This window comes from Filicampus tigris, chromosome 4 (genome assembly GCF_054856515.1).
Source record: "Filicampus tigris isolate MCC_2025a chromosome 4, RoL_Ftig_1.0, whole genome shotgun sequence".
Taxonomy (NCBI): domain Eukaryota; kingdom Metazoa; phylum Chordata; class Actinopteri; order Syngnathiformes; family Syngnathidae; genus Filicampus; species Filicampus tigris.
Window position 1 is genome coordinate 10,147,085 of NC_141220.1, and position 21,524 is coordinate 10,168,608.

The following is a 21,524-nucleotide window of genomic DNA, read 5'->3' on the forward strand; positions in this document are numbered from 1 at the left end:
GCATTCTATTGCCGATCAAAAAATCAGATCACGCGCAGCTCATGCTTCGCAGCCTGCATGCAGTGTTGCGCCCCCACCCCCTCCCCTCTGCTGAGGAGGCGCACAGCAATAACAAACATGTCAGTGCTGCTAACTGCCATGTGTAATTTGCGTCTTGTAATATATGCCACGAAAGTTTCAACACGACCAAGACTATGGTGAGTTTACGAGGCTCACTGCATTGACGAGGCTCACTGCATTGAAGCAGCAGCAACCATCAACATGCTGACCAACTCAAACCCATATCAGCGCGACAGGGAAAAGGCAACGCAAATAACCAGGAAAATAATGAAATTTATCGGACTTGATGACCAACAATTCTCGGTGGTGGAAGACACCGGATTACGCCGTCTGCCCGCCCACTTCAAGCCTCGCTAGCTGCGTGCTACCGGGATGCAAATAATTCAGACATAGCTCCACCAGAGAGTGTATTGTCGCATTGAAAGTTTCCTAAAAGAAGGCCTATTATCCTGTTTAAGTTTTACAAGTGTTAAATGGAGCTCGGATGTCAGTCCTGTGTCGATGTTGAGTCTAACAAGGGAGTTTGTCGCTTGCGTATTGCTTTTAATGACAATGTTCGAACGAGGCATATGTACTCCAAAAGACAAAATACACGTGGTATTGAGCTATAATGCGCGGAACATGCGGAAAGCTATGACATGATAATTTTGTATTTCTTCATGCTTTCGAAAATATATATAGATTTTTGTCAAAATTACAACAATATGGCTGTTTTTTTTTTTTCCAGATAATATTGCATAATAGCAGTCACCATAAATAAATGCAAAAATATACAGGTATCCCATGTGATCGGAATCGGTATCGGCCGATCTCATTCATGCATTATCGGTATCTGTATCGGTGTCATAAAACTGATCGGAACATCCCTAAACTGCTGTATTTGAAAAACTCAAACCTGTTGTGCCTTCATCACCTTCTTTCGCACAGGTTTGTCCTTGAAGCATCTCTTTTTCTTATTCTTTTCCCATTGTTAAATTTCTCTAATAGCGGAAGTCAACCCAGACATATTTTTTTCAAGAATATGTTCCCAGCATGCCCACTAGTTGCAACACGGCATTCTGATTCATTTTCCATTTGTGTAATGAATTAAGCAGCAAAATGCACTAGTTTCTAGCCATCTCTGTGGGCGGCCATCTTATCTCCTGTCGACTGAAAATGACATCACAACTGCTCACAACGACCAATCACGCCTGACTTTTTTTCTGAATCTGAGCCGTGATTGGTTATTGTGAGCAGTTGTGATGTCATTTTCAGTCGAAAGAAGACAGAATGTCCGCCCCCAGAGATGGCTGTTTTCAAGGTTTAAACTACATGCCTGCCATGCACCACATGCACAATCTAATGAAATCCAATAGAAGAGATCCATCAAAATGGCTACCTTGGAAAACATATAATAATAATGATCAGTTTTGTTAAATTAGGCAACCAAAATATTAGAAACATTTATCTGGATGATGCCGTTCAGTCTGACACCAGTGTAAACGACTCCCACAATAATAAACTACTGCAATAATCTTGAAAACTATTCTGACACAGTCAAAGTTGAGCATTATTCATAACCTTTTTAAAGACTGAATTTGTCACACAGCTCTTGCAATACACCTCATTAGGTTGTGCAGGTGGTCATACGGTTGTGGCTGATACACAGGTCATTTTTCAATTTCTACAACGCTGGTATTTGGTATTTTAAAAACAATCTCAAAGAGTATGGCCTCATTCATGGGCAGAATAAAACATTTTTAACAATATACAGAATATTTTCCAATCCAGGGAGATATGCTTGGTTTATTTTTGGAGCTGACAGAGCTGTTATTTAACATTGTGGACATTCAAACCTCAGTGGAGGAGAGCGTCTTCTTGATATGAAGGACGTGTTGATGTTGCTGAGGGCAGCAGAGAGTTGTCATGCGCCCGCGAAAACAGATTGTCAGAGATTCTCTGTCAAGTGCAAGTTTGTGTATGCATGGATGTGTGCGTGCATGCGTGCGTCCACGTGAGATTTGCCGACTCACACGCAGCTGCGAATCAAGCTGCTGACAGGTGAATGCCACGGTGGAACACTGACTTCAGGTGGTTTCACTGTCAATTGTATGACGGCTTCAGTGCAAAGAAATCATGCATGCTACTCACAAATGCACTTGCCATGGCTTCATTTATACAAAACTAGACTGAAGTTCAGCACGTCTATGCACTGATGTTCACACGTTCTTACACTGGTAGCTGACATCATTAACGGGCATATAAAAAGATTGTGGTAGAGAAACAATGTGTTCTGGTTGGAAAGCAATGGAGTTGCATTGTGCAATGTCATATGGTATTACAAAGTATCCCATTTTTAAAACTTTTCGAGTGACAACTAAAGCCTGATAATTTTGCCATTTCCTATTTTTAAGATTTCTGTAAGATTTCCTCCCGGATTTGCAAAGGAACAAGTTTGGTGCAGTCCTGCACATTTGACTGCTTCCAAGCGCCATAACAGCTGAAACGGGAGATATTCACACAAGAAATTGTGTGTGCATGCACGCATGCGTATGTGCGCGTGTGTGTGTGCGGTCGTCACAGGTGCAGATTGACACTACCCCGGAAGGAATAGAATGAAGGCAGCAAATAAGGATTCTCTTGTAGCATATGAATGAGCAGAAAGAGCTTGAATGAGAGGGGTGTGCCAGCATGCCTGCGTGTGTTACCAGTTACCGGGGGGGGTGCGGCCCGCAGTGGGGCACAAGTGCTACATTCTACATGCACATCACAAGCAGAGGAAGAATTACAACTGCAGCATAGACAATGATTGGTGGCATGGAGCGTAAAAGGTGGGACCAACGTAAGGGGGGAAAAAAGGGAGCACTGCTTTCACACCAACCAAACCGACGGCAACAAATAAATCATCTTGAAATAAAGGATGTCATTACAGAGAACATTACTTTGTCAATTGGAATTTTAATTCACATTCTATTCCCTGATTGCTGTAAAAAAAAGGAATGTTCTGACTGACTGGTCCATCCAGTCTGGAAAGAGAATTGAAGCTTTCAAAATAGTGGATCATTAAGAATTATTCTAATTTTGAGGAATTGGTTGTTTGCTGAGCTGGGCATGTTACAAGAGTTTCCCAGTCCATTTATCGCCTTCTGCCTGCAGCCGGGGCACCCTTCCACCGTCCGTCTTTCAGTTTAACCCATTAAAGCCTAAAGTGCCTGGCTCAACAGCTCCCCAAAACCCAAAAAGGTCATCTTAGGTCACAAGGTCACAAACTCTTGGAGTTCCATCCTTTTTCATGACGGGGACAATTGGTGTAGCCCACTCACTGGTGCTTACTGGTTGCAGGACCCCACGCTTCACCAATCTGTCCAATTCTGATTCAACTTTCAGTTTGATGGCATATGGGACAGGCCTAGCTTTTAGACACCTTGGGGAGCTCCCAGGTTTAACAGTCAGTGTAACAGTAATGTCTTTCATGCTCCCAAGCTCACCATCACAAACCTAGGGATGCTTTTTCAAGATCTCCCGTAAGCGGTTTGTTTCTCCATCTCTGATCATGAACACATGTTGCCAATCCAATTTGATCTTTAGCCACTGACGGCCCATCAAAGCTGGATGATTCCCTGAAACAACGTACAAGGGAAGAGTCCTTTTTTGTTCATTATGTTAAAGTGTCATATGCACAACTCCTAACACTGGGACAGGCGCACCCCTTGTACGTCCTTAACTTCACTCTCGTCTTTTGGAGGACAAGGTGTTGGAATTTATCTTTATAAACAACTTTGGGTACCATGGACACATGAGTACCAGTGTCCACCTGCATCCGGACTGGCTTGTTCTCAAGTAATGGTGTGACCCAGTATCCATCATCATTGTCATCAACAAAAGACAAGATATGTACTGTGTCTTCCTCTGACTCACAATCGCAATGCTCATCCTCTTCATGTTCTATCTTATTTACATATTTCTTCGGGTTACACCACCTCTCTGTCTCTCATTATACTGTTTCTAGGACTGACTCTTTTTACTGCTACAGACACGTTCAATGTGGCCGCTTTTACCACAGTTCCTACAGTCCAAGTCCTTACACCAGCACTCTGGTGCCTGGTGCCCTGTTTTTCCACAACGATAGCATTGTTGGCTTGGTACTGTTTTCTTGGCAGACTCAAACATCTTATGCACTTGGGTGGATGTACTTAACAACTGTGCTTCTTTTGCAGCCATCTCCATTGATGTGCTAATTTCAATTGCCTTCTCCAGTCGCAGGTTGGCTTCTGTTAATAGTCTTTTTTTAATAGCTTCAGAGCGCAGACCACACACCAGCCGGTCATGAATAGTGTCATTTAGTGAAAGTCCAAATTCACAATGTTCAGATAACTGTTTTAATACAGCAACAAATTGTGAAACCGATTCCCCCTCTTCCTGATTCATTTTATGGAATCTGAACATCTCTGCAATGACCACTGGCTTTGGTGCATAGTGATCCTTTAATATAGTCACAATTTCCACATAAGCCTTGTTTCCTGGCCTGTCAGGTTGAACAAGACAACGCAGGAGGTTAAATGTCTTTCTTCCCATAATACTTAGAAAAGTTGGTACGACAACATCCTCTTCCATCTTGTTAGCAAGGATAAAATACTCAAAACTTCTCGGTGTATGAAGACCATTGCTCTGCATTTTCGTCAAATGGCCCCATATGTCCGACAAGAGCGGCCATCCTCGATGACATTTCTCGAACAATTAGTCCCGCAGAATGTTCTCTTTCCACTGTCGAGACGTCTCCTCCTCCCGTCGCGGCGAAGCTCGCCGTCAAAGTACGAAGCCGGCGGCCATTAGCTCACACGGCTAGACTGTTGGCCACGACGTTTCGTCGCGCAGCCGCGGAAAAAAATTAACTCTGCAACGTTGGGACTCCCGGACGAAAATAATAAACGTGGGGTCGTACCTCATCGCCAGTTTGTTATAACCTTGGATGAATGTTATAACAAAGTATAACCTTGGATGAATGTTATAACAAAGAATAAGGACACTGAAGACGGGGAGCAATTGCACCGGCCTTTGTATTTTCGTTCCACTTCGAACAAGAATGTTACTTCATCAACACAGATTACCCAGGGGGCATCCCGGCATTTTGCCAACTATCATAAGCAATCAATACAGTTACAGTTATTTATTCATCAATTTCCTTTTCAGTTTGAGTGACCTGGAACTTATCCCAGCAGACTCTGGGCAAGATGCTTGAGTACACACTGGGTTGGTCACATGGCACATATAAACAAATACCATTCACACTCCCATTCACATCCATGGACAACTGAGTGTCCTCAGTGAATACATCACACATGTTGGAAAGTGGGAGGACGCCGGAGTACTGGAAAAATTAGAACACACAAAGTCCAATCCGGAACCCTCAATCTTTAGAACTCTGACCTTAAGATATTGTTGTCATGGTTGTTAGTATTGTCATTATTATTATATTACACACTATACCGGCAGAGGCTCTCTTCCTCCACGGCAAGTTTCAACTTTTACAAGCCATGTTAAGCAACACTAGAAAAAACTTTTTTCCTGTTTTCAATCACCCCCATGGCACAACAAAAGTTACTTCCTAAAGATTCATGATTCAGCAAAAGTGCAACGTAATGGGACCCACTCTGGGCGTGTAAATCACCATCTAAACAGCGGCTTTCATTTCCTTCATTCTCAGCTGAGGTGTTGATTGTCCCAAAAGGGAAGAGTCAGTATTACCGCTTCTAGGACCAGCTCTGATTAGGGAGGGTGGAGGGGGGTATGTGGCAGCCAGTTAAACAATAAAATTAGCTTGGCAGGCAGAATCTGCAGTTGTATTGCTAATTGTTCTGGCACCTGAATGCGAGAAAATAATTTTTTAAAATTAGTCATTCGGGCACACGGAGTAGCCCATGAGATTACGTTTGATTCTATTGACATAAAAACAACAGAACGCTTTTGAGATAGCAAGAGTGGAAACCGGTTATCACAACAGTGTTTTTAGAGTGGTTTGTTTCACAGGAGGGAACGCTGATAATCAGAAGGTGCTGCAGTTGGCAGCATGGTTTGAAACAAAGTACAGCCACTAGCGCTGGTGTACTGCAAAGATAAACGAAAAAGGGTGAAAAACAAGCAAAACGGGAAGAAACTGACAAAGATACTTTGCTGAGCTACATCTTTTCATTTTGCGACTTTGCAAAGTCTGGCAACACTATACAGAAAGTCCTGTAGAAAGTCTATGACGTTTCGAATTTACAACGCCCGTGCCTCCTCCTCCATTTTGTCCCCAGCACCATAGTGACTATGTTTATATGCTGTCAATATTCGGGTTAAGGTCAAAATTCAGAGTTATGAGAGTAACCCCTTTACATGATTGAGCGGACAGAGTTTCCCCGGCATTTGAATAACGTATGGCGACACACGGCATCATGACTCAAATGGAAAAAAAACACTTGATATTTATGTCACCCACCACAGAAATGAAGTAGCCGGTTTCCTCCTCACTCCAAAAGTGTGCTTTTGTGCTCTAAGACTATTTACCTCTTGCTTATTTGTGATGCGTTTCACATCAATCACCCTACTTCCGCATACAAGCACTTCCTGTACTACAAAGACCACATTCCTTGCGGTTGAGCATGCGCAGAGTCTCTCAATCGTGCCTGAGTGCCGGCATTATCTTTGCCTTTTTCGCCCTCCTCTCATCCTTCTCCATCCACTTCTTAGCAGTAATGCTAAGTACAGCATCTTCATCATGTGTCATCTTCCAAACCACTTATCCTGTAAAGGGTCGCGGGGAGGTGCTGGAGCCTATCCCAACTGACTATGGGCGAGAGGCAGACTACACGCCGAACTGGTCGCCAGCCAGTCGCTGGGCACACACACAGACACCGTAAATGAGCGGGAACCGATCCCACGCTGCCCGCACACAACCCAGGCGTGTGCACTACTACACCATCAGTGACTCCCCAAGTACAGCATCTTATGCCTTTTATTTTGATGTATTTTCGTTTTTTTATAACAAATATTTTGACGTGAATTTCGACTAATGGTGTAATCCGACACGCATTGAAATTCGTGTTACATCTCCAGTGTACGAATGGAACTCGTTCATAAATTGAGGACTTCCTGTACGTTTTTTCCCCTCAATCTCATTTGCGTCAAAGTGCATGCGTGAGATGCACGTAGCTGGTATCTCGCCTGCCGAATGTAATCTGTTCAATCGCCACCTTCGGACAAGCCCTTTATCATAGGCGCAACAGTGTGCTCATATTTCGAAGTGCTGACGGAGCAGCCAACCAGGAAGTAAAAAGTGAGGCTTTTCCTACTGGTTTACAAAATGTATCTTTCCTTGAGCCAAGTCTCTGCTCATTTTAAAAAAGAAAAATCAAGAGGAGACAACATGTATCTTTCAGTGTTAATACAATGTACTTTATCAAGGATTCCTCCATTGTCCTCGTGCCGTGACTTGTAAATAAGTCCACCAAAAATGTTGTGTAGCAGCGCGCAGATGTTTAAGGAGCAATCGAGAGCAAAAAGAATAATCTTGAGTTGAGTTTAAAGAGCATAGGGAACGAGTGCCATAAATACAGCCACCTCTGCAGTTCGAGCCACGTCTCTCTGTTGTTTGGTGACTGACTCACCATCGCTGGCAACGGAAGACAGGACAGAAAGTTCAGCCATGGAGCACTGTCCCCTCACGGACTTGTATATAAATCTGTGCATCCCTGCGTCTCCCCAACACGTAACAAACTGGTTTCCAAAGACAGCACTGATGCGTGGTGAAGCTTGTAAGCAAATTTTCAAGGTTCTGGAACGCTACTATGTAAGTATCTGCGTTCTGCATTGTTTGGGGGAAAAAAGGTAACAATGTTTAAGGTAAATAAGTGTTTTAAAAATTCATGTGTGTGACCTCTTTCTTTGCAAATATCGTAGGTTACAATGTAGAGACGCATGGCTATTAATATCAAGAGGCCATATGTATGTATATATGGTTCAACCAGCCATTGTTCACCCCCTCTCAAGGAGTGTTGCCTGCCAGACGGACATATTACCCACACGTTGTGTAGGGACTCAGCTGGCTTTGAGAACACTGCAGGCTCACTTCAGAAGTAAAGGTTTGAACAACGTCCAGTCTCCTTTAGAATGTTAAGATCACAAAGCAAATAATCTTATTTGTGTTCAAGCAATGAAAGCAGGAGTGCTTCTCGGATGTTTGTAGTTTTCTCAAAAATGTCTCTTTGGTGCTCTTCAGTGGAGGGATCAACGCAGGACTCAAAAAAAAAACTAGAAACTGAGGCACTCAGTTATTTTGAATTAAAAGGCCTTTATTTTAACATGGCAAGTTGGAGAACATGCCTACGTGTTTCAGTTGTGGTAGGCCTCCATCACTCAAGCTTGCCCAGATCTTTTATTGAACCGGCAGTTATTCATCACTTGAAAGTCCAGCAGGATGAGATTCTGCAGCGGCTGTGTGAAGAAGGCAAAGTTATGCTTGGCGGTGACATGAGGGCTGACTCCCCAGGTATTATGTTACTGGAATATTGCAAATATATGAAGACTGGAGACCGAAGTTAAAAAGTGCACATTAATTTCAATATTCGAACAAACTATTTTAACAGGTCACTCAGCAAAGTATGGGAGTTAAACCATGGTGGATCTCAAGACAAACACAGTTGTGGACTTGAAACAGGTCCAGGTGAGATTTACAAAAGTGTTAACCTTGTTGAGTGGATTGACCTTTGAAAATCAAAGTCCATTTTGTATTTTCTCATAATCTGTTTTTTCTATGTTGCCAGAGCAATGGGGTTGATGGTAGCTACCATATTGAGACACTACTATGATGTCTGGCATATGTATATTTATTTTGATTTTCTGTCTGTTGATAGCACCTCAGGTTTCCCCTCCTCACAACTTAAAAGGTCTTGGTAACATCCTTGACAGCACTTTATAATTCCAAAAAGACATCAATAACACCACCCACTCAGCCCATTTAACTTAAATCTAATTTTTTCCAAATGGTCCAGAACTCTGCCACCGATATCCTTACCCAAACTCCATCCTACATGGAAGTGCAAAAATGGCTTGTTATTTTACTAAATGGATTGTATGTTTCTCTCACTGTAGGAATTGCAAAGAAACTGGATGTGATCAGCAAGATGAAGGGCTGCGAAAAACTCAAAAAGTGGATGAAGAGCATCAACAACCACATCTACTGGACTGCAGCTTCCTCTCCATCTGGTCCAGAGAGAATTGCAAGGTGCAATGCGATTCTGAACCATGTGCGAAACATTCATACACATGAGGATCCTCTTAACCCAATTTGTGAGCATGAAATCCGCAAGACAACAGACAAAAACAAATGGCTCCAAGCAGTTATATTACCAATGCAGACAACTACACAGCTACAGTGAATTTCAAAAATGATGTTTCCATGTCAAGTTGATTGGATACTCTAAATTCTTGTTGCCATTGTATTTTGAACATGTTCAAAATTCCTTTGCGACAACAAAAGCTGTTTGTGACCGTTAAAACTATTTGTGAATGAATAGTGAAGGTCTTTGCAACTTTGAACGAACCCTGGTGAAAAACCAACATTGGGGATGTGCGCAAACCCTCCCCTCTCAGTGAGATTTGGTTTTAGATGATACAAAGGGTTAGATCACTGATGACATTTGAGCATCTTGAATCAAATATTCTAAATGACTGCCCTTCCTCAGAGAATCACCGAGAACAGTTGTATATCATGGCTAATAGAGAGCTGACAGGTAGGTCTACTATTACAAATACACTCCATCTACAATTACAGGATCATCAGCATACAGTATAACTGCTGATATAAACTGCCTGGATTCAATGCACTGTTCACGGTTTTGTCACAGGGCAAGAACACACCAAAATGACGGCAAAGAAATAGCAGCAAGCGAGGCCAACTATGGTGTGACCTCATGTCTCCTGTGCCTGAGCCAGAAAGTTGCACTTGAACACACCACGGCAGATGGTTGACTCCCATGTCCAGTACATTCTATGCTCACATGAGAGGAAATAAATGTGTGCCAATGGGTTGTGGACATTTTGTTCATCAAAAAGAAACACTAACATTTTGAAGAAAAACATGTTTAATAATCAATCTCAAGCTCATTCTTGCTGCTTGGCTTGTTTCTCATCAGTGAACCCTGATGCCCAGTTTGTATGATTTAGTTATATTATTGAAAGAGTGATACTAGTTGTCGATAAATAAAAAGTACAAATTAAAAAAATCTGTCCAAATATGATTATCTGATCCGCCTTCACAGGCCCATTAGGTCAGATTAGACTTAAAACGTTATGCATTTAGTTTTTGTGTGCATGTCATACGGCTCAACGGTGTTTGGGCGTATCTCAAATGGATAAAAGAACAAACATCATCTTATGGCAATGAAGGTGAAATATTAACATGGTGTTTGTCATGTGAGGATTGGGATTTGGACCCATAGGCAGACATGACATGGAAATTTTAGAGTAAAAAGTCTTTATCAACGACAATACAAAGTAACAACAGAGAGCTGGAATGGAAAAGAGTTTGCATACTCACTTGAAGAAGGTTTGCCGCACTGACAACATGGCTGAGTAACTCAAGCTTATTAACTGTTAAGACATCAGGCCTATATGACATCATAAAGGACAAAAAAATAAAAGGACCATAGCAACTGCATAGCAACTGACACATCACATAACAACCAGTCATAACAGTAACGGTATGAAACCGATAATTACAGTGGTAAAATGACTATGGGGAGAGTAGTGCAAAAAACTATTCAGAGGAAAACATTAATTAAAAACATTTAAAAGCACAGGAATAATGCCAAAACTGTACATTTCCTACCAACTTCCTGTACTGCATTTGTTTTATGACCCACCTTGTTCTGTTGGCTGCATTGTGAGCAGGCAACTGCACTAAGCTCTCAAAACATTTGATTTTCTAGCAACTGTGTTTGGGTAGCTGTAAGAACCATTAAAAATCCGAGTGCGTTCGTAGTAAATCTAAAGAAAGCCTGTACAGTTTATGCAGTAGATGTTGCACTTTTAATCAGCGTAATTATTGAATATGATCTTGACATTCAGTGTGCACTTTGGAAGTCAGTATGCACAGTTGGACAAGTACACACACACAAACACACAAACACACGACACACATTCACCTCATCTGCTACGGAATCTTCTTTGATGAAGTGGATGGAGAAAAACTGTAATGTAGCAGTTTAACAGAGAAAATTCAACAGAAAAATAAGCATGATTCATATTTGAGTTGCCTCCAAAAGGGGAGTCCTGTGAGAAGCGGCAATCTTTTCCTATTATTATTGTAGTCATAAAACAGTAGAGATGGCAGAGAAACATCAAATATTTTTGATCAGAGATTCAAATTCAGCAGGGTTTTGCTTTGACAAAGATGAATAAGTTCAAGGACCATTTGAAATGATGTGATGATTTAAAAACGTGAACACTTTTGAAACTATACTGTCTGTCTTAAAATATCAATTGAACCACACATATAGCTCCACAATTATCACATTTTTATTCAGGTAGGATAAATCATGGAGGGGAATATAGTTTGTTTGTTTTTTTAAGTGAGACCTACAGCATTTGGAATACTAGGACAGCCATGTTATGGTCCATGGAATTTCTCAATCAGTGTCTACTTTACACATGAGAATACCGGTAAAAGGAAACTCAGCAAAGCTGATTCCAACTTAACTGATCTCCACTGTAAAAAAAATGAGGTGGTTCAACATAAAAGTCTTTGTTGAGAATTCGCCATGATGTGCTAAGTTCCTTGCACATACCAGTGTATGTTTAATCAAATGAGTTCTACATTGTACATAACTTACAAATAGTTACAACATAACAGTACGAGTTCTAGCCACTGAACATGTTGTGTTGTGTAAACTGGTGTTACTTCTTCATATTAATGCCAGTGTGTATGTTTTTTTTTAACACATCCAACTAAGTTGAAATGCTTTTTAACTAACGTCCCGGGGCCGGACCGGTCGGACCCTTCTGCCCGGTTGGATGCCCATTTTTGGGGCGGGGGGTGAGGGCTAACAATTTTTATTAACCGGCTCGACTAAGACGGAAGCGGATTTTAGTCCAGCGCACTTATCGGCCCTCATGCGTGTGACGTAGTCGCGAGGCGGCCAGATTTCATCTCAGCCTACTCAGTGAAAGGCTTCTTTTTAGGCTTCTTTCTACTCCCGCGTCGGCGCGAGCAACAACTGCCGCATTGATTCAGATGACCGACGCATTGTGCAGTTGGGGACAGGTCTGCAACACATGCCACGCACACATCAGGAATTCTTGCTGCTCTGATCGGTCCATTATGTCACATGTTGCGATGACATACAGTTTGCCACACGAAGGGGAGGATGCACCACACAGCTCGTTGCTGCTGCAAAGCAAACTAGTTTGGCAGCGGCGTGGGTGTGATGTCACGTATGTTTGTGTAAAGAAGCTTTTCACCCACATTCCCCCTTTGCAGCCACCTTCCAGACCGTTTTCGCAATACAATTAAATGCATCGTCTCGTCATCTCGGTCCCTTTATGGTTGTAGCAGGCACGATATCCATTGTTGTCGGTGTCTTTTTGCAGCGACGCCCACAGAGTTCGAACTGTTTCAAAACAACTTGTGTTCACGAGTATAGTCAAGCTGCGCGCAGCACTCAAGGATGACGCCGGCATATCAAGGTGGAGTTCATGCACTTCTTCTGTCTCGTCTTCCCTACTTCCGGAAATACGAAGTAGCAAACCTGCTGTGTATAGTGGTTTACTGGTATGCTTTTATTTTGAAGGCCGAGATGTGTGAAGGAGGGGAAGTGTGGAAAATAAATAAGTAACTTGTTGACTGCGACTTCAGGCTTTCTGTTGGACCCAAATAATTATACAATACGACAAAACCAACCCCGGGGCTCGCAATGGAAGTAAGCACGTGCAGTTTGGTAAGTACTAGTGGTGCGTTTGAAGCGTCTCCACAGCGGGTTTGAATAGTAAATTAGCCAGCTAATCATCTTTAAATAAACCTCTGCCGTTAGCATCTCTCCCTCGGCGGCGCCATGCAAGTTTTGTTTTTTTTTTGGGCCGGGGGGCAGAAGGTGATAATTTCTATGAAGGGCGCGGGGTCAAGGCCGGAAGGGTACCAAGGTAAAGGGTGGAGGGTTGCGGCCGGACTGGCAAAAAAGGGTCAAGTGCCCAACTCTGCTAACAGCCTTCTGTTAGAACACAGCATTTTGGTCTCTGACGACGTAGTAGCTTATGTTGGATCATTTCTGAACTAATACTACTCTTAGAAGTCAGCATTGCCTCAAACAGACATGACCTTTTTCTATTAACCACGAGCCAAGAAAGTTCATTGAGAAAAACAGGAAGCACATACACTCAGACTTTTTGGATGATTGATTGAAATCCGCCAAGCTGTGAATCGCTTACAGAAAAGCAACACCAGAGCTGATAGCGCCCGGCGCTGCACACGGACCCCATGAAAGAAAATCCCCCCGCAGAGCTGAGGAGTAAAGAGCACGGGCGAGCTAAAGCACAGGGAAGCTGACAAATCCCATCACGATCAGGATCATGCCCGTCCGCAGTCAATATTCTTACCACAATTCTGCCTCTCTGACACTTCTTACCGCCTCTCTCACTCTGACGTTATTTTTCAGCATCTACACTTTCTGCTTAGTAATTAACACCCATCTCCTCTTGATCCCTCAAGCAGGGTCTGTCTAAAGTGTGCAAGTTTAATGAATTTCTTCTGAATGGTTTTACAGTAGTCTTTCCTTGATTATATTGTTGAACATTATGATTGGGCAGTTATCTATTTCATATTAATTATGTAAAAAGCTGCAATAAGCTTAGTCTGGTCTGAAAATTTTGTGAACAAGTCTATTGCATTCCACTGGAAGAGCCCAGGGAATAAAACTGGATTTATACCACTGCCACCACAGATATGAATTTGCAAACAAAATTTAGGTTTATGTCTTGTTTATCAATGTCAAAATCTGTTGTAATGGTACATTTGTTTCAAGAGAGAAGGATTGTGGAAATTGTGTAAAAAGTGCAACTCTATGATTACTAATTACCGATATTTATTTATGCAAATTGTCAAATAGTTAACTGTATATTTTTCATATTTTGATATTTTTCATTTTGCTAAAGTTGTTTCATTTATGTAATTGCACTAAACTGACTTTGACTTGTTTTGGGGGCGGTACAACAAACCCTGTGTTAGCAAGCCTAATGTCTAGGATAACACTTAATAATGTACTAATTCTAGTAAAAGTCTAATCATCAAAAATCTTGAAATGTTTCCCGTGTTTAATAAGGAATTGATCACAATCTTACATTTGAAAGTGTGTACAAATCTTTGCTGCACACTGTATGTTGCCATTGTCTTCCAGGGGTGTCCAAACTTTTTGCAAAGGGGTCCAGATTTGGTGTGGTAATAATGTGGTGGGCCGACCTTGGCTGAGGTTCTTTACGTACAACAACAATATATTTAAACAAATTTTAGCAAGCGATTCTGTTTCACATTTGCTTTTTTATTAGAATTTCAACAGCATGTGTTTTGGTTCATTTGAAACACGCATATCACATGCAGTTGAATATTCAATTATTCACTTAACTTTTTATTTTCTGAAACGGAAGTAATTTTACTCTTGAGTGCAAATTACTTTTGAAACATAAAATATATCACCATGGCAGTTCAATGTTCACAGAACATTTGAATAATAATAATAAATGACATAACTAATTGTAAATGTCAAATGACTTGCCTGCATTAATGTGACGGGTGATATTGAGATCTGGACTCCAGCACAAAGGCCAGGTCTGGCTCAAAGGCAGTGGTATTGATGCGCAAGATATCTCGCAAGTGAGAGTCCGTTAGCCGTGTCCTCACATGACTCATATTTAAGTTCATAACCGAGAATGTCTTCTCACACAAATACGTCGACTCAAACAAGCTGAGCATTCCCTTAGCAAATGCTCGAATCTCTCGAAACCGGTCCTTATCCAGCTGTCGGTAAAAGTTGGCGAGAGAAAGCTGCTGGTGCCGACTGCTACATTCACACCAAACGCAGATGATGCGTTTTTGGCGGCGCGTTTATATTGAGTCAATGTAGTTCACGTAGTTCGCGGGCGGGCGTAGTTGCGTGCAGGGCGGTGCAAATGATGCGTTTGGAGTGGTGGGATGTGGAGCGAAGCACCGTCGCGTTAAACGAGTCAACTTTTTGCCACTCCGCCTCGTGGCAGCCAATCAGCATCGGACATACTGCAGCAGCCAATCAGCATCGGGCATACTAGTCTCACACACAGCCAAACAGCGTCCTGATCACTCGGCGGATTTTTTTTTTTTTTTTATCTTACAGTTCTTGAACTTTACCAAGACAACAGTATTGTTAGCATTAGCATAGTGTGTCGGCCATTTGATTGTGATGTTGAAAAATGCTGTCGTAGTCTACTACCAAGCGAAGCCCCTCCCCTCTCCGCTATAAATTAAATGAGCGGCTGCAGCATTCAAGATTCAAATTTCCCGCGGTCAAATGCGAGCGAATCAAGCGACTCGGAACGCTTCATTCGCATTTGGTATGAACGTAGCATCAGAGTGATGCTGCCCTCTAGTGGGTAAATGAAGAACAGCATGTAGTGTAAGCTACTTCATATGCTGCTCAATTTATTAAGTCTATGTGCGGGCCAGACATTATGGGTTTTATGACAGAGGCTGCGGGCTGGATGAAATTTGACCACTGGCCACATTTGGCCCCCCAGGCCGGACTTTGGACATGTCTGCAAGTTTAGCGCATTTCAGACCACAGGGACTAATTCGGGAACTTCCGTATCTACCCTGGTAGTTTGCGTTACACTCGTGTTCACACACAAAAAAGGTTCCGGGGCTGGACAGTTCCACCAGGAAGTGTCTTGAGTCGCACATGTTACTGTTAGCTGCTTCAATAAAATCCACAGCATCTTATATTTGTACAACCATACACCCATGAGCCAGTGACTACAGTTGGTATAAATGATTATTTAGCAGTCCAAGAACTAAAACAGGAATTACAGTAGTTATTGAAGCTATTTTTAATAATGCAACCATGTAAAAAAATTCATCACAAGCAAGACTAATCTACCCCCACTACGCTACATCACAATCTGATTGTTTACTCCAGGAAACGTCCCAAGGTAAAGCCGTTTACATTACATACTTCTTGAGTGTATTGCTCATATCAGACCAATATCAGAATATGGCTCTGCATTTACACCTAGTCCTTGACTGTGTAAGACCTTCCAAGAGTTAATTACAAGCCACAGCTATATCCTCTCCTGACGCATCATGCTCAGTTCTGTGAGAAACAGGCATCCCATCATCAGTGCTGTTCTACTCCCTCTGTGCAGGGCGCATGCCAGCAGGCACACAGTGCCAACATTAAGCTGCTTCCGCTGCTGCTCACCCAAAAGGCTGAGGCCTACGTGCAGAAGGACAGAGAAGCGCATAAAAAAATAAAAAATAAAAATTCACTCCAATAAGGTAGAGTTGTTATCTTGTCGGTGACAGGGATGTAACAATATCCAAACTTTGCGATATTTTCACGATATGAACCTCACGATATGGTAATTGTCACGATATTGTGAGGAAGTTGGTGATATAAAAACGTATGATATTGTAAAATAAAATAACAAATTTAAAGCTCATAATATTGAGGGAAAAAACCCACAATATTGTGTTTTTGGACATAGTAACAGCAGTGACAAAGAAATAGTCTTGGCCATTCCTTTCAAAGTAATGCGGGCAAAAAGTAATGTTTTTTTTGACAAAGATATGCTACTTTTGATATCGTGACATGACGACAACGATGTGTCATGTGTCATCTTCCTAACCGCTTAACCTGTACAGCGTCACGGGGAGGTGCTGGAACCTATCCCAGCTGACAATGGGCGAACGGCAGACTACACCCTGAACTGGTCGCCAGCCAGTTACAGGGGAAACACAGACTCCGTCACTGAGCGGGAACCGATCCCACGCTGCCCGTACACAACTCAGGCGTATGTACCACTACACCATCAGTGACGACGATATTATGGCAATTTTAATATCCCAATATCGCCTTTATAGGTACATCACCAGTCGATGGCTTATGAGCCAGGCTGAGGCAAAATTCATTAACAAAACGTTTAACAAGTGCTGTGCTAGATCATACACCTTTGGACTTAAACTCCCGTTCTAATATTGGCATAATTTATATATATGTGAATCAAAGTGTGATGATAAACATGATAAACAAGACACAGAAAGCAAAGAAATTACGGGACAATTGTTTGCTTGTTCTTCTCAGACTAAAATTGGAAGGCACTACCAATAGTTGGTCCCCTCAATGCCCATTCTTATGGGAAGCTGTCAGTAGTAAGTGATGTGAGTCCACAATGTTGGAAGCACAGAAATTTGGAAAATGTTTCAGTATGCCAGCACATTAAGAGTATGAAGAACTAAGGGGTGTAAGTCCCCGATAAAGTGTTTCATGATTTATGTACACATAGTGTTATGAAATAATAAACGCATATTATAGCAGACAATTCCTCTTAATCCCTGGCTTGTCTCCACTTGAGTCGGGCAGCTCAGCCGTCCAAGCGCAGTAAGGATGCAGCGTCAGTTGGTAAATGAGATTCCTTCATCCTCACGGCGGAATCACCCACAGAGGAATTGACCGTGTGGGTCAGATAAGCCGTGGTGTAGATATTGTTGAGTCAATGACAGGCTTCACCATCACCACCACTGCTATTGCACTTCAATCCAATCGAACATTGGGCGGACATCCCTCATGCTGATTTATGACAATGACCTTGTAACCGAATGAGACCTATGAGATTTAGCTGCTTCTGATTGAATTGACCTATTCCACATACAGTATAATGCATTTTCTATGATTAGGTCACATTAGAGGCCTCCCCACAATCTGAATATAAAGGATTTGGCAGAGGCTCTCTCGGTCCACATCTGTTATCCTTCCGTTTGATGCAACAATGTTGTTTTCTGAACGCTCGGTGAAGAGTAAACTAAACTCTCAGTGGAGTGGTTGCTTCATGTGTAGATACCTCCTTTAATGTGAAGTTCATTGAAGACCACAAAGGAGGGAAAAATCATTACAATTTTATCACTTGGACCATGTAGCCTAAGAATTTCAAAGCCGTCAGTAGCCCACCTAAAATATAAAACATGACTTTCCAGGAAATTGCTTTTCACTGAACACTTCAGTTGTTTTGTTCTGTTCTCGTCTTTCCAATTTACCGCTGTTCTTTTTCATCATATGGAAACTAGGTTCCTTCTCTTTTAAGAAAGTCACTTTCTTGGAACAATAGAGTACTTCCAATGGTTCTTAACACTACCAGACAACTCTTCCACGCAAGCAGCTTTTTATTTGACCAAATCTTTCCTTTCCTAATGGTAAACATGTCTCAGGTTTACTTTTCCCAAAGCAAAGACAAAACTCCACAAGAACTGATACCCTCTTAACAAGTTTGACTGTAAGTAAAACTGCTTCTGCTATGACATTAGAAATTCCAGTTGAAGAAAATGTAAGTTTGCAATGTTTGTATCTGAGTCTATTAGTACAACGTGCAATCAAAATAAGACTTTCTAAAGGAAACCGATTTGTTTTCAATTGCCATCATCACCCTCTTGTATGTCATTGCTAGAAATCATTTAGAGTTGACATAAATCTTGCAGCTAACTATTTACTGTAAATAAGTCAGTTTAAGTGTAACACCAAAACAAAAGTGCATGAATGATTACCATCACTGGGCATGTGATATATTTACCAACCCTAAAAACAAATACGTGCTTGTGGCTCAAGAGAAGAGATTTGTTCTGCTCGCCTCTGGTGTTACAGCAGCTGTATTAAGTGTCATGGGAGTGAACTGTAATTCATATTTCACAGCAAAAGGCAGAAATGTTATCAAAGAAAATTGCATCATCATGTTTGATGTTGAGGGTCAAAAAGTAGCCTCTACATAACCAAACATGGATGATGAGGTGCTGGGAAAGTATTAAGGAGTTAATTTAGCATTAGACAAACACAATGCTTTAGGTTGAGGTAAAGCTGACCAACCGTGAAAGCCACAAAGAGCTAAAATTAGGGAAGGTGACCTCAGAGGGCATGGTTGCCATGACAGCAAGGCAGCCAGCGGGGATTGCTGCTGCGATACAACAACTTAAATTGCAACGAGATTAATTGCTGGAAAGATGTGTGTGTTTTTGTGCAAACGAGATGTTTGTAAATCAGTTTTATACTGATCTGCAAAATACAGCTGCATTTTATATTATTATATTTCATGATGTTCTATAAACCCTGTAAATGACTCAGCTGTGGTAAAAGAAATAATCTTCCCATATGTTCTATTTCTCCCTGCGCAACCAAGCACACTTCATCTACGTTAAATGAGTCATGTTTTACTATATAATATTTTATGTTTTTGTGTGTTAACTTCTATATGTGATAGTTAATCAATGGCAGCCTGTTTGAGGCATTCACAGCCACCCTCCTCCTCCTCAGAGGACTTGTTGATGCTGGGAGACAGGGGGGCTGTTGTGCAGCTGGGTGGTCACATAAATGTGCCACTCATCTAATATGCACTGCTGTGCTGCCTGCCAACACATTCCTCATTTAAATTCAGATTAAACAGAAGGACAGTGGAGCTAGCGCACATTCAGAAAACTATGTTGATATACTTAAAAGGCTTCACCAATCCAAATAGATTGGAGTATTTTATGAAAATAAACTAAAATAAGCACAAAGACCCTTTTTCAAATTGCTCAGTACTCTTAAAATTCCACTTCCCTAAGCTCTGCAGGGGCCTGGTAAAGAGCCTGAACATTTGAATCAGGTGTGTTGGAGGAGGGAAACATCTCAAACATGCAGGATAGCGGCCCTTGAGGACCGGAGTTTGACATCTGTGCTCTAAAGGATTTGGTACAACTTTGCATTGAAACACTGCTAGGTTTGGAATCACATTCTGAAGCCTCAATGTGTACTATGAGCAGTCCAAGATTGGAGTTTCACAGAAGAGATTGACTTCTCTCTCATCTGACCATAAATGCCCATGACTTTATTCCCGTGTCAAATAGATCTTGTAGTTTGTAAGGGCACATGCTCTGATGGATAAAAACTTAGTTGTGCTGAGCATGACTTCTGAATTTCAATCACTATAATTTCACGCAAATTTCACAACTCTGCACTCTTGTTTGTAAAGGCAATATTTCGGCTAGATCAAAATAAAAATGGTATGTGTACTCCATATTTGAAAACTTGCTTGGCAAAAAAGAGGGAACACTTTAAATGCTAAATGTGATGAGGATGAAAATATGTTGCCATTTTCCATGTGTGTCAACTTAGAGGAATAAACACACTCACAGTTTGCTTTGAGTGAAAAGGTTTGCCATGAAAACTTAATCCGCAGAGAGCAAGAAGGCCTCCTCTCAAAGTTTGTGCCCTCTGCGATGTTGTTGACTAAGCTAAACCACAAATCTGCGCACAGGTGAAATGTGACTCACTTCAGACTGTGGACAAAAACAACTTCCTCAGACATGTTTTTCCATCCAAATAAACACAGATTTGTCCACCCCCCCCCCAAAATAAAATTCAATGAATATGAATTATGCCCTCACATAACTAAAAGGTTGTACAATTACATCCCTGGGCTTGGTATAATTTCCCTAAAAGTAACTTGAAACACATGTTTGTAGACAACCAAAAATCATCCCACTAAAGTGCCTAAATTATTTACTATAATATCGAAAAATGCACTTTCAATATGCATGCTATTTGATTTTACTTCAGGCTCTCATTACTACCCTACACAACTACGGTAGGTTGTAATGAAGCTGAATTTAAGATGCAAGATGATTAAAAATTAGAAATCCTTGTTTCCAATCTTCAAGTCATAATAGAAATTGGGGCATCAACAGCTCGCCGACGACCAGTGATTTCCATCCCTAGTGCCGCCGCACCCTTATATGCCATGAGAGAGCATGAGGGGTGCCAAAGGAAATTATCCAATCACTTAATTTGTCCAAAGAATGTTTATTCAGTATCTTTGTTCATCTAGATATGCTAGTGACACATAGTTAAAGGCACAACAATTAAATGCTGATCCATTAGATGGCAGAAGTTACAATAAACCTGAATATCCAGCAGTTGCCATTCATAAAAACAGAATTCCGCAAGTATATCAGATTTCTGTTTAATTAAACTGGCCCAGACTTCACACTGAAAAGGTTAAATTATGAGTAAACTGAGACAAGAACATCATTATTTCAAGATTGGCCGGGAGATTTGCCTTTTTTAAATTGGTCGTCTTGGCTGAACAAAGGTTGGGAAACTCCAAGCTAGAGAGTCCAATGACTCCACAGACGCCAACAGCAGAGAACCAAACCACTGACATGCAGATTTGTGCAGGAGTGGGAACAG

General features: G+C 41.6%; 1 protein-coding gene and 1 long non-coding RNA gene across 2 annotated transcripts in view; both read right to left on the minus strand.

Moving 5' to 3' along the window:
* Positions 1–21,524, minus strand: part of b4galnt4a (beta-1,4-N-acetyl-galactosaminyl transferase 4a) — a 173,117-nt gene that overhangs the window by 143,183 nt on the left and 8,410 nt on the right. The window lies entirely within an intron of this gene.
* On the minus strand, positions 8,349–10,661 carry LOC147148428 (uncharacterized). The gene is made up of 2 exons (XR_015086531.1): positions 10,616–10,661; positions 8,349–8,511 (listed from the first exon to the last, which is right to left on the minus strand). It is a non-coding gene; the product is annotated as an uncharacterized LOC147148428 (long non-coding RNA).